A 13,064-nucleotide genomic window follows, 5' to 3' on the forward strand; every position below is an offset into this window, starting at 1 on the left:
ATGTGACAGAGTGGGAGGAGGTCAAGGGCTGGAGCCAGATGCCAGGAACAGAGAAGGGATAAACACTTGAGAGTTTCCAAACAAGCAAAGATCAAAGCCAGATCATGAGGTACCAAAGGGACGAGACAGGGGATAGTCAGAAGCAAAGCCAGAGGTTAGAAATCCAGAATAGCAAACAGAGTAAAGCACAGAGAGCAAGGTAAACACAGTGCAGACCAAGCACACACTCCAGTAGTCAGGCACACAAACCAAAGCAGAACGTATAGCGGACAAAGAACTCCAGCTATGAGTGAGTATAAATACCCTTCCCATCTTGAAGGAGGGGCCAACAAGATTAACCTTGAGAGAACAGGACATTATCCATGTCCTAACCATGACATTAAGCAAACTGTGGTATATACGCTGTTACACGCCAAGTCATTACATAAATGAAATTTGATCAAAGGTACTTCCACAAGAAAGTTCCTGTGGAAGAGGAGGATATGTTTTTCAGCCTCTGATTTTGAATGATAAGCAAATGATTTGAAGCTAAGATTGTCTAACAGGGGATACAATTATAGAACTATTAACAGGAGCTACCAAAGAGCTACATTTTCAAATAGATTGAATCTTTTACATCAACTAGGTAAAAAAGACATAACATCTTCTGATAAAATTTGCTTAATCTCCACAAATAACTCACATAACGATGATTTGTGTGTAGCTCTGAAAAAATATTGGAGCATTTCTCGCAATTAAGATATTATCTAAACATGTAACTGCTAATCTAGCCATAACTTATCAACGCTCACGTCACCTACAAGACATATTGGTTAAAAGTAATTTAAAAAAATAAGATATTTTTTGTATCAAAAGGCCCCAGCTGGGGATGTCATCGATGTGGCTCATGTGTCACACACTCTAACATTGAGGATACAAATTTGTGCAGATTCATCTGGGAAAAATCACCCATACAATTTCTAATATGGTGGATAACTGTTTTGAACAACTTGGTTCCTATGGGTCTAAATGATACATTGAGTTTCTCCCCTTTCCTGTTGGTGTGTCTATTTGTTTAGAGGCTTTCTGTTCTTGATTTTAATATATCTTAATAGCTGTTTTCTTAATATTTATAATAAATTCTTTTTTGTCTGTTTATTTATAGTTTTTACATCTGAATGAAAAGGACCTTCTTCTCTTAAAACATATACTGTGCAGATTTATATTTCCCAACTACTTACCATATATACTCATGTATAAGTCGAGTTTTTCAGCACATTTTTTTGTGCTGAAAACTCCCCCCTCAGCTTATACAAGAGTCAATTGTCCCAGAGGGCTGGAGGGGGAGCGGTGGAGCATGTAATTCTCGCGCCCAGACTGGTTGGTGCAGGCGTGCGGGGGTGTGGCCCCCCTGGACCACAGACCAGACTTCCCTGGAGGGAGCATAACTAAATAGCTTCCTAGGTGTGTGCTGCAGCCTCTGATGGTGAGGTCAGAATTGTGCGGCAGGTAGCTACCAGGTTCCACTTCAGGGTAGAGTCTGACTGTGGATGCTGATCCCACAGGACACAGGCAGGCAGGAACGGCAGTGACACTGGCTGACGGACGGGTACGGCAGAGGCCCTGATGGGCAGACTGGCTTGACAAAGATACTGGCAGGCAGAAGGGCATGGCTAGCACTCTGGAAGACAGGCGGGTATGGCTGGCACTCTGGCAGACAGGCGGGTGTATGGAGACAGGTAAGATCCTGTTCAGACTGGAGGGTATATGGAAACAGGTAGAGACCGGTACAGCAAGTTGCAGAACAGAGATAGAGCAAGGCCGCAAGAGCAGATGCAAAGCAGAAACACAGGTGGTGGAGTTAAGAGCAGGAGGTGGAGCCAAGAACAGAAGCGCAGGAAAGAGCAGAGAAGGAGAAGACTGAGCTAAGAGCAGAGAAGAGGAAGGCGGAGCTAAGAGTAAAGAAGGAGAATGCAGAGAAGGAGAGGGAGGAGTTAAGGATGGAGACGCTAGAAACGCAGCCAAGAGCGGAGATGCTGGAGGTGGAGCCAAGAGCAGAGATGCCGGAGGAAGAGCCAAGAGCGGAGATGCTGGAGGCGGAGCCAAGAGCGGAGATGCTGGAGGCAGAGCCAAGAGAAGAGATGCTGGAGGTGGAACCAAGAGCCAGAAGGCAGAGAGCCACAGGTGTGGTGAGCAAAGCAAAGAGGCACTGAGCCACAAGTAGTGGCGACCAGAGCAAAGAAGTGCAGAACCACAGATAGTGGCAAGCAGAGCAGAGAGATAGCGCAGAGATACACACAGCAGAGTGGGATTGGCAACAACAAAAGCAGGAACAGGAACAGACATAAACCAGAGTTCAGACAGGAACGGACATAGACCAGAGTTCAGACACAGAAGTAATGGAACACAGATTCAGACCAGGGTATGATGCCCCACTGGGTGGTGAACACAGACCAGGGTACTACGCCCAACTGGGTGGCGGACACAGAGACAGAACCAGACACCTCAGCAGCAAAGTACTGACTGAGGAAGTAAGTTTGCTTCGGCGTCCTCCAATGGCGGAGGATACCTTAAGAATCAGAGGCCTCTAGGCTATTGGCCAGAGACACCTTAGGGAGGTGCACACAGACTGAATAAGAAACAGGAGTTGCTGGTGCCGCCCCCTATGCACACAGACAGAAAGTGTACACAGAGCAAGCGGCCATGAAGCACACGGCATGGAGCCGGCTGCAGACAGATCTCACAGCATGGCACAGGGTGAGTGAGTTGATGTAACAGGCAGGTGGGGGATGGAAGGCCATGCAGTGATGCCGGCAGGGTTGTTACAGAGCAGTGGGTCACCAAAGGCATGTGCCAGCGGCTGTAGCTCTAACTGTGCCCGCTTCTAAAGAGAAATTAATATTAATTTCTTATTGCACGCACAGTGACACGCACAGCCGTCGGCACCAGCAGCATTTCTGGCATGGCCCCACTCAATAAGGTAATGAATATGCACGTCTCTCCTCTCCTATAGGTGTGGAGTGAATATTCATTACCTTAATTAATTTTTTCAAATTTTTTTAGATATGAATTTTTCCAGTATTTCTATTGTATATAGATTTGTACTGATTTGTCTTTTCCACTTTATGCACTTCATATGTTCCACATTATACACTATACACACCATGTATTTGCACATGTATTTCGTAGTCTTTATATGATCTTTTCTATCACGAGCACATTATTTATATTTATATAACTGCGCTGATATTCACTTTATATAAATATTTATTTATATCACATTAACTCTTCCATACAGTTCTTGTGCTCCCGTGTTAACGTATCAAGTTGCATTATGGGGTCAGACAGGGCATTTGCTTTCCCCTTCTGGTTGATGACTCTGCATTTGCGTTCCACTGTGGAAGGCATTGCACTTCCAGTCTCGGCGTCATTTACAACCTGGAGGACTTGCTCCTAATCGAGACACGTTCTCTAGCTGGAATATACACCGATCTCTTTATCCATGCATGGGTCAGTAGCACAGCTGTCACCGATATGACATTCTGATTGGTACAGACAGGTTTAAATATCCATCTCACTTGTTACTGTAAGGTTTTAGACAATTTGCTATATCTGCTGTTATTTTTAGTAGAACCTAGTTTTTCCTGTCGGACATTTTGCTTTCTGTTCTGCTGTATCTACTTTGCCCTTAACTAGCATGGAGTTCTCAGTTTCAATCCTTCCGCCCTGTTCTCTGCCACTTGCCCTTTAAAAGCAGCATCAGCTGTTTAATCAGTGCTTTAGAATCAGTCTGCAGTTTACCTGTCACCTTGCTCCTGGAAGACATGGACTTATTATCCTAACTAGGGTTGAGCGAAACGGGTCGGCCATTTTCAGAAGTCGCCGACTTTTGGCAAAGTCGGGTTTCATGAAACCCGACCCGACCCCTGTGTGGGGTCGGCCATGAGGTCGGCGATCTTCTGAATCTGGTATCGGAATTCCGATACCGAGTTCCGATATGTTTGCGATATCGGAAATCGGTATCGGAATCCACATTTAAGTGTAAAATAAAGAATTAAAATAAAAAATATTGATATACTCACCTCTCCGACGCAGCCTGGACATCGCCGCTGGTAATCGGCATCTTCCGTTCCTAAGAATGGCGCTTGAAAGACCTTTCGATGACGTCACGGCTTGTGATTAGTCGCGGCCGCCCACGTGACCGCTCAGCGACCAATCACAAAGAAGGAAGGCTGCCGGAAAGAAGCAGGGCGCGTTCGAGGGTGAGTATATACCTAATAGGAATATACTCACCCTCGGCTTATTTCCGGCAGCCTTCCTTCTTAAGAATGAGCGCGTGAAGGACCTTTCAATGACGTCAGGGCTTGTGATTGGTCGCGGCGGCCCACGTGACCGCTCAGCGACCAATCAAAAGCCGTGACGTAATTCTCATGTCCTAAATTCCTAGAATGAGGAATTTAGGACCTGAAAATTACGTCACGGCTTTGTGATTGGTCGCTGAGCCGTCACGTGGGCGGCCGTGACCAATCAGAAGCCGTGACATCATCGAAATGTCTTTCAAGCGCCATTCTTAGGAACGGAAGATGCCGGTTACCAGCGGCGATGTCCAGGCTGCGTCGGAGAGGTGAGTATATCAATATTTTTTATTTTAATTCTTTATTTTACACTTAAATATGGATCCCAGGGCCTGAAGGAGAGTTTCCTCTCCTTCAGACCCTGGGAACCATAGTGTCCCATTGCACTGCATTGGGTTTCGTGTTTCGGCCGACCCCGACGCCGACTTTTTTATAGGATCGGCCGATTTCACTCGACCCGACTTTTGAGAAAGTCGGGTTTCGTGAAACCCGACCCGATCCTATAAAAATAAAAGTCGCTCAACCCTAATCCTAACCACCTTCTGCTTCAGATCCTTGGACATGTGTGGACTCAGGAATCCCTCAGCTTACCATCAACAATGGCAAGGGAAGTAGAGAGAGAACCGTTAACCTGTTTCTGTGACTAGATGGACTTAAGGTTTATTCCTGCCTGTCTTGTATCCTGCCTGCAACTGTGTTAACCCTTACTTGTATGAAGTAATACAAGAACTACTTAAACAAGCCTGTGTCTTCTGTGTTTCCTTGCACCCAAGCACAAGACTCTATACAGACTGTATTTTATATTTGACAAGATTCTGAAGCCAACGTTAGTGTCTGCTGGGTCTGGGAATGCCGAGTCTGCTGAGGACCGTGAATGCCAGATATCCAGTCATACCTTCTGTGATGATAGTGGTTGTGAACTTGTGACTTCTCACAACCATTTCAGGTGAGCGCATTCTTTTTTTTTTCTTCAGCCAAGTGTGTTACCACAGGTAAACACTATTGTGTGCCCTTGTTTCTCTTCCAGCATTTCTATCTTAAAGGATCTGGGAAGATATTAATTTATACATTCTGTGACGACAGTGGTTGTGACTTCTCACAACCATTTCAGGTGAGCGCATTCCCTTTTTTCAGCCAGGTGTGTTACCACAGGTAAACACTATTGTGCGCTCTTTTCTCTCTTCCAGCTTTTCTGCCGTAAAATATCTGGGAAGATGGAGGCTCGTATAAAAGACTTATGTGGAGTTACTGATAAGATTCTTGCGGATATTCAGGCTTTAAAGACCAGCTTTGCAAGCCAGCAAGATCTTAATAATCATAATTTGCAAGTTTTCGGACAAAATACGCAGGAATTGCGAACCAGGATTGAGGCTCTGGAGGAACGAGTCCTGGCACCACCCACATCCCGGGTTCTGGGTTTCCAAAGTTGCCCCCTTTCCGCATTGGCGGTGAACGGGAAAAAATTAGGGGATTTATTAATCAATGCAAACTGTTTTTCTCTGCTCATGCTTCACAATTTCTCTCTGAACGATCCAAGGTGCTAACCATAATCATGCTGCTCTCCAACAAAGCTCTGATGTGGGCAAACCCCCTGATTGAGACTGAGGATGAATGTCTAAATAATCTTGAAGCTTTCACTTCAGCCATGGGGCAGGTTTTTGATGACCCAAACCGAGGTGCAATAGCTGAAGCAGCCATGTTGGCTTTGCGCCAAGGTAAGCGCTCAGTAGCTGAATATGCCTTGGATTTCAGGAGAAGAGCTCTGGATACCACTTGGGACAGTTCCGCAAAAAAATCCATTTTCCGTAAAGGGTTGTCTCCAATGATTAAGGACGAATTTGCTCGTGCCGACCCTCCCACCGCATTTGGAAACTTTATTAACTACTGCATCCATATTGATACCCGTCTCACTGAATGCAGACAGGAGAGATGGACTGAAATTAATCGTCCTAATCATTTCCTGCCTTCCTCCCCAGCTAAGGAGTCTGTGAGCCGGACCACACGGGAACCAGAACCTGAACCAATGCAGGTGGACTCCTTACAGAGACGGTTGAGTGATGCCCGCAAGGAACATCGACTAAAAGAAAATCTATGTTTCTACTGTGGTAAGTCAGGGCACTTCATTACAAGCTGCCCCAACTGTTCTTGTAAGACTGCTGCAGCAGTTATACACTGTGAGTGCTGCGAAAGGGGATCTTTCAAATCCGAATCTCAAGTTCTAGGGAGATCTGCAGCTATAGGTACTGACTTCTCAGACTTAAACTCCATTATTTCAGAGCCCGATGATTGTATAAATGCAGCAATTTTCCAAGTTCCCCCAACAGTATCCAAGTTGAGCTGTAAGAAGAACAACTCTCATTGCTCCCTCTCCATCAAACTCTGGGTTGACTCGGTATGGGTGTGTAGCTCTGCCATGATTGACTCAGGGGCAAGCAGCAATTTTATGGACATCTCTTTTGCCCAGAAACATGGGATACGTCCCGTGAAGAAGGCTACTCCTGTACAGATGGAGACTGTGGATGGCTCCCTGTTAAACTCTGGACCATTGGATCAGGAGACAGAACCCTTGAAGGTGTTCATGGGTAAAAATCATCAAGAGAGACTGTCTTTTAAGCTCATCGCTTCTCCCCATTTTCCCATCATTTTAGGGCTGCCATGGCTGCAGGCTCAGAACCCTACAATTAACTGGGAGACCAAGGAGCTGCACTTCCCGGAGAAACAGATAGGTCCAGAAGTTGCAGCTTGTGCTGTTCCTGAGGGATCCTCAACGCTTTCAGAGCTACCGGCTATGTACCATGAGTATGCCGACGTATGTGACAAGAGAAACGCTGACCAGCTTCCCCCTCATTGTCCATATGATTGTCCAATTGAACTCTTGCCAGGAGCAGGTATACCTTTTTGTAAGATCTACCCTTTGGCAGGGCCTGAGCTAAAGGCTTTGAAGGACTATATTGATGAGAATTTAGCCAAAGGCTTCATACACCACTCCTCATCTCCTGCAGGTGCACCAATCTTCTTTGTGAAGAAGAAAGATGGATCTCTTAAACCCTGCATTGATTACTGGGAGCTTAATAAGGTTACTATCAGAAACCGTTACCCACTGCCTTTGATCCCTGAGTTATTGGAGAGAGTACGGCATGCCAACATTTTTTCTAAACTGGATCTCCGTGGAGCCTATAATTTGGTCCGTATTAGACCTGGTGATGAATGGAAGACCGCATTCAAATCACGTTATGGACATTTTGAATACTTAGTCATGCCTTTCGGTCTGTGTAATGCCCCAGCAACTTTCCAACATTTAGTGAACGACATTTTCAGGGATCTTTTGGATACTTTTGTAGTGATTTATTTAGATGATATTTTGATTTTTTCTAACTCTACAGATGAACATCATGGACACGTGAAGTTGGTCTTAGAACGCCTATGACAGAATCATCTTTATATCAAACTTGAAAAATGTGAATTCCATCAGACCGAGATTCAATTTTTGGGGTATGTAATGTCATCACGAGGTATTTGTATGGATGAAAGTAAGACCCAAGCCATCAAGAACTGGCCAGTTCCTAAGAATGTGAAGGAAGTACAGCGCTTCATCGGGTTTGCCAATTTCTACAGGCGTTTTATTAGGAACTTTTCTGAGGTAGTGTCACCTATCACGCAACTTACCCGTAAAAGATCTATCTTCACCTGGACTCCTCAAGCCCAAGAAGCGTTTTTTCACCTTTAGAGTAAATTTACCACAGCACCTATCCTAGTGCATCCCAACCCTGAACTGGCCTTCTTGGTAGAGGTGGATGCCTCTGACTGTGCCATCGGAGCTATACTCTCCCAGAGAACAGGTGAGAAGAATGTTTTGCATCCCTGTGCTTTTTTTTCACAGCGGTTGTCTGCAGCAGAAAAGAACTACGACGTGGGCAATAGAGAATTGTTGGCCATCATTGCTGAGTTCAAGGAATGGAGACATCATCTTCAGGGAACTGCACAGCAGATAGTCATCCTGACCGACCATCGAAATCTTAAATTTATCAGATCAGCTAAGTGCCTGACTCCTCGCCAGGCTCATTGGAGTCTGTTCTTGAATCAATTCAATTTTGTAATCTCTTACAGGCCAGGGTCGTGCAATGGAAAGGCAGATGCACTCTCTAGGATCCATTCAACTGAGACCTCTCCACTCACTACTTCTAAGACTATTCTTCCTGATTCCAGGTTCCTGGGAGTGATTCACAATCAAGACCTACTTAATGACATCAAGGAGGCATACCATTCGGATTCCTTTCTGGCACAACCTCCTAGGGATGTAAGACTTGTTTATAAGAATGGTGTGTGGCTTCAGGGTCAACGTTTGTATATACCTGAAACGGTCAGACTGAGAGTACTACAACTCATCCACGACTCTAAGATAGCGGGACACAGAGGAGTCTTAAAGACTCAAGAATTCCTTTCTCGTTTCTTTTGGTGGCCCACTTATAGAAAAGATGTTCTAAATTATGTCTCTTCATACGAAGTGTGTGCATGATGCAAGACACCACGTTCTTCACCGACGGGTCTATTACAACCCCTACCCACCCCATCCCATCCATGGGGATCTATTTCCATGGATTTCATTGTGGAGTTGCCAACCTCGCAAGGGAAAAACACCATTTTGGTGGTGGTGGATCGTTTTACAAAGGCAGCTCACTTTATTCCTTGTAGCAGCTTACCTACTGCTAAACAGACCGCAGATTTAATAATTCAAGATGTGTTTCACTTGCATGGACTACCGGATGAGGTAATTTCTGATCAAGGGGTGCAATTCACTTCAAGATTTTGGCAGAATTTATGTGCCGCATTGGACATTAAAGTAAATCTTTCTTCTGCCTTTCATCCTCAGACTAATGGCCATACAGAATGGACCAACCAGACCCTGGAGCAGTATCTCCGCTGCTTTATCTGCCACCTACAGGATGATTGGGTGGATTTACTTCCTTTGGCTGAATTTTCTTATAATAACACTCAGAGTGCCTCCACTAAGCAGTCTCCTTTTTATGCTAATCTAGGTTATCATCCTAACATACTTCCTAGATTTTCTATAGATACGCCTTTGCCAGCTGTGGCGGACAGAATCGCTTCCCTACAACGGAATGTTGACCTTCTAAAAGAGAATCTGGAATCGGCTCAGGAGAAATATAAGAGAGCAGCTGATAAGTTTCGTAAACCCGCACTAGCCTTCAAGGTAGGAGACTTGGTCTGGCTGTCAACTAAGAACCTTAAGTTAAGGATTCCATCATCCAAATTGGGACATAAGTACATTGGTCCCTACAGGATCAGTAAGATTGTAAGAGCCGTGGCTTGTCGTCTTCGTTTGCCCAGAACCATGATAATTCACCCTGTTTTTCACGTTTCCCTACTAAAGGCAGCAGTACCCAATATGTTTTCTGGACGTTCTTCTCCTCATCCTGACCCAGTGCTGATTGATGGTCAGGAGGAATTTGTAATGGAAAAGATTCTGGATTCTAGGTTGCATAGAAATCAGCTACAATACCTGATTAAGTGGCAAGGCTACTCAGTTGAAGACAACTCATGGGAACCGGTTGATAACATTAATGCTCCTTGCTTACTTCGCCAGTTCCATCAGAGGTACCCAGACAAGCAGGGTCTGGGGTCATCAGGAGGCTGCCCCTAAGGGGGGAGTAATGTAAGGTTTTAGACAATTTGCTATATCTGCTGTTATTTTTAGTAGAACCTAGTTTTTCTTGTTGGACATTTTGCTTTCTGTTCTGCTGTATCTACTTTGCCCTTAACCTGCACGGAGTTCTCAGTTTCAATGCTTCCGCCCTGTTCTCTGCCACTTGCCCTTTAAAAGCAGCATCAGCTGTTTAATCAGTGCTTCAGAATCAGTCTGCAGTTTACCTGTCACCTTGCTCCTGGAAGACATGGACTTATTATCCTAACCACCTTCTGCTTCAGATCCTTGGACATGTGTGGACTCGGGAATCCCTCAGCTTACCATCAACATTGGCAAGGGAAGTAGAGAGAGAACCGTTAATCTGTTTCTGTGAATAGATGGACTTAAGGTTTATTCCTGCCTATCTTGTATCATGCCTGCAACTGTGTTAACCCTTTACTTGTATGAAGTAATACAAAAACTACTTAAACAAGCCTATGTCTTCTGTGTTTCCTTGCACCCAAGCACAAGACTCTATACAGACTGTATTTTATATTTGACAGTTACTCACTTCCCTTGTGAAAGCCACCAACAAAATGCACGTTGGGACTGATCATATGCTTTATGGTTAGTACCTTACTATTACATGCTATATAATGACATGTATGTCCCATATTTAGGGTTCTTTCTCTAGGAACCCTCATAGGCATGGACTGACATCTATACATGTCCCACTTTGGCGTTCATTAATGGTTTGCACTTTGATAACTGATATAATATTCTGTGCTTTGACACACACTTCGGGTCATCTCTCTCCTATTTGAATCCTCTGACATTTATGTTAAATATTTATTTATCTACTTTATGTAGTCGTTCTGATACATTTGGCGAATTTTGCACATATTTCTTATTGTCGTTCACAGCTATCTAATGCATATTGGACTAATTTTTTTATTTACATCTCATTCATGTATACTCAGTCAATTACGGTATGTGCTTGCTATAGGGACAGTGTCTGTTTGCCCATTTTTTAATTATTTTCCTCTGACCGCATGTATGTATTTTTAAAATTTACTGTAGTATTTTCCCCTTGCTAATTGTATATATTTTGTATTTAATAAAATTTATTTTATTAATTATTGTCTTTGAATATCTTTGGGTCATGTATCTTGTTTGTAGGTTCATAATTTTGGTTGGACACATGACCATACATCATGATTACATTTTGTATACTAGTTCCTTTTGAAACTGTCAAATAATTGAAGGATTTGCCTATGGATAGCGCTATCTATGTGTAGTAATTGAGGTAGTAAATGGATTGCGTGGAAAAATTGAGTGTATGCTCACCTGACAGAGTAGTGCTAACTGAGGCAGAACTAAGTGGATGAATTTAAGGCATGATTCGTGTTGTGGATTACAGCTTGCTTTGTGGATCGTGGATGATTCCACCAAGGGAGCTCCAACCTCAATGAACAGCAAGGAAAAGAAACCAGGAAAAGGGGCTTTCACCACAGAGGATATGGATATCCCAATAATTATGGATAACAGAGCAGTTTGTTCAACTAACAATTAGTTTAATAAAAAGAATGGTTAAAAAACATACATAAAACAAAATGTGTTTGGGCTACAACCAGTCTTCATCAGGTGTATGTGACATTATTTGTAGACACCTGAAGAAGCCTGGTTGTACTCAAAATGCGGTGTGTTTTATGTACATTTTTTAAGCATTAGTTTTTAGTAAACTAAACGCTGGTTAAGCAAATTGCTCTGTTACCCATAATATTTGGGATAGTCATATACTCTGTGGTGGAAGTGCCTTTTCTTAGTTTCTCTTCCTTGCTGAAACTGTGAAATATAACAGCACCATTTGTTATTTGCAATTTTTTTAAAGTCCCTTTTGTTTTTTTGTCTTGTGGTTTTAGTTGACTTTTTAAGTACTAAATTCTTCATACTGGCACACATGAATTATCAATTTTGCACAAAATCAAATATATTCTTTATAGTTGTCTTTAATCATTTTTGTTACTTGTTTGCTTAAAGTACCATGTTACACTCAAATGTTGCAAAATTTGAAAAAAATTCAGACATTTCGGAAAATCGCTTCAGGGCAAGTATTGGAGTACATTTGTGAAAAATTGTGCATCTAAAAAGTCACAATTGATGAATCAATTTAAAAAAATCTGAAGCCTCAAACAACACCCACAATGGCAAAAATAATAAAAACAAATCCAGACTTTTTAAAAGGTGCATAATAAAAGATTAGGGTGCTAATGAAAAACAAGCAAATAATGCCAAAAACAAAAAAAAGTTTCATATGCAAAAATGTCTTCTAAGTTTACACTGCCTAAAAATTAGACAATTTTAATAAATATGCTCTTTGCTGACACATAGCTTTCTTGGCAATTTAATAATTTTGGATTATTTTATTTTTCTATTTGGGTTAGCAAGAAATGGATGCAGATACAGTAACTACTTTTTTATAGTATCTTTCAATAGATTAATTAAAAATAGTCCTTTCTACTATTAGACTGCTTCATATCGTTTTATTGATCCTTTTTTGGATCTTTCCTATGCTTCAGTGAACAATAGTGCAGTAGGATACACCTTTTGGCTTACATTTGTCAGTTCAATATTCTCTAGCTAGGTTAATAACCAAACTTCCTCGACATGCTCTCATAACATCAATCCTCTTCACTGCACTTAATGCCCATAAAATGAACAATGAATTTTACAATTTGGCTACTAATCTTTATCCATCTAATACGATCTTGGCACTATTAAATGTGAGTCACGTCACTCACTTGTGCTGCACATAGTACACTCACTTTAGATACATGTGATACACGTCGCTCACTCACTAGATAAAACATTTGTACGTACTCTACTATTACACCGCTTAACCTACCTTCTTGGCAGGTACAATATTAGCAACCCTGTTGTGATAATCATCTGGTCCATAGATTTGTTTAGCTGTGGATACAAGTCATTTTTTTATCAGATCATTTTTATTTTACAAAGACTGCATTTAACATGTTTTGACTTTTCACAATTTGACAGATATTATAAATAAATTGAACCAAGAGCAA

Source organism: Ranitomeya variabilis, chromosome 4 (genome assembly GCF_051348905.1).
Source record: "Ranitomeya variabilis isolate aRanVar5 chromosome 4, aRanVar5.hap1, whole genome shotgun sequence".
NCBI classification, from domain to species: Eukaryota; Metazoa; Chordata; class Amphibia; order Anura; family Dendrobatidae; genus Ranitomeya; species Ranitomeya variabilis.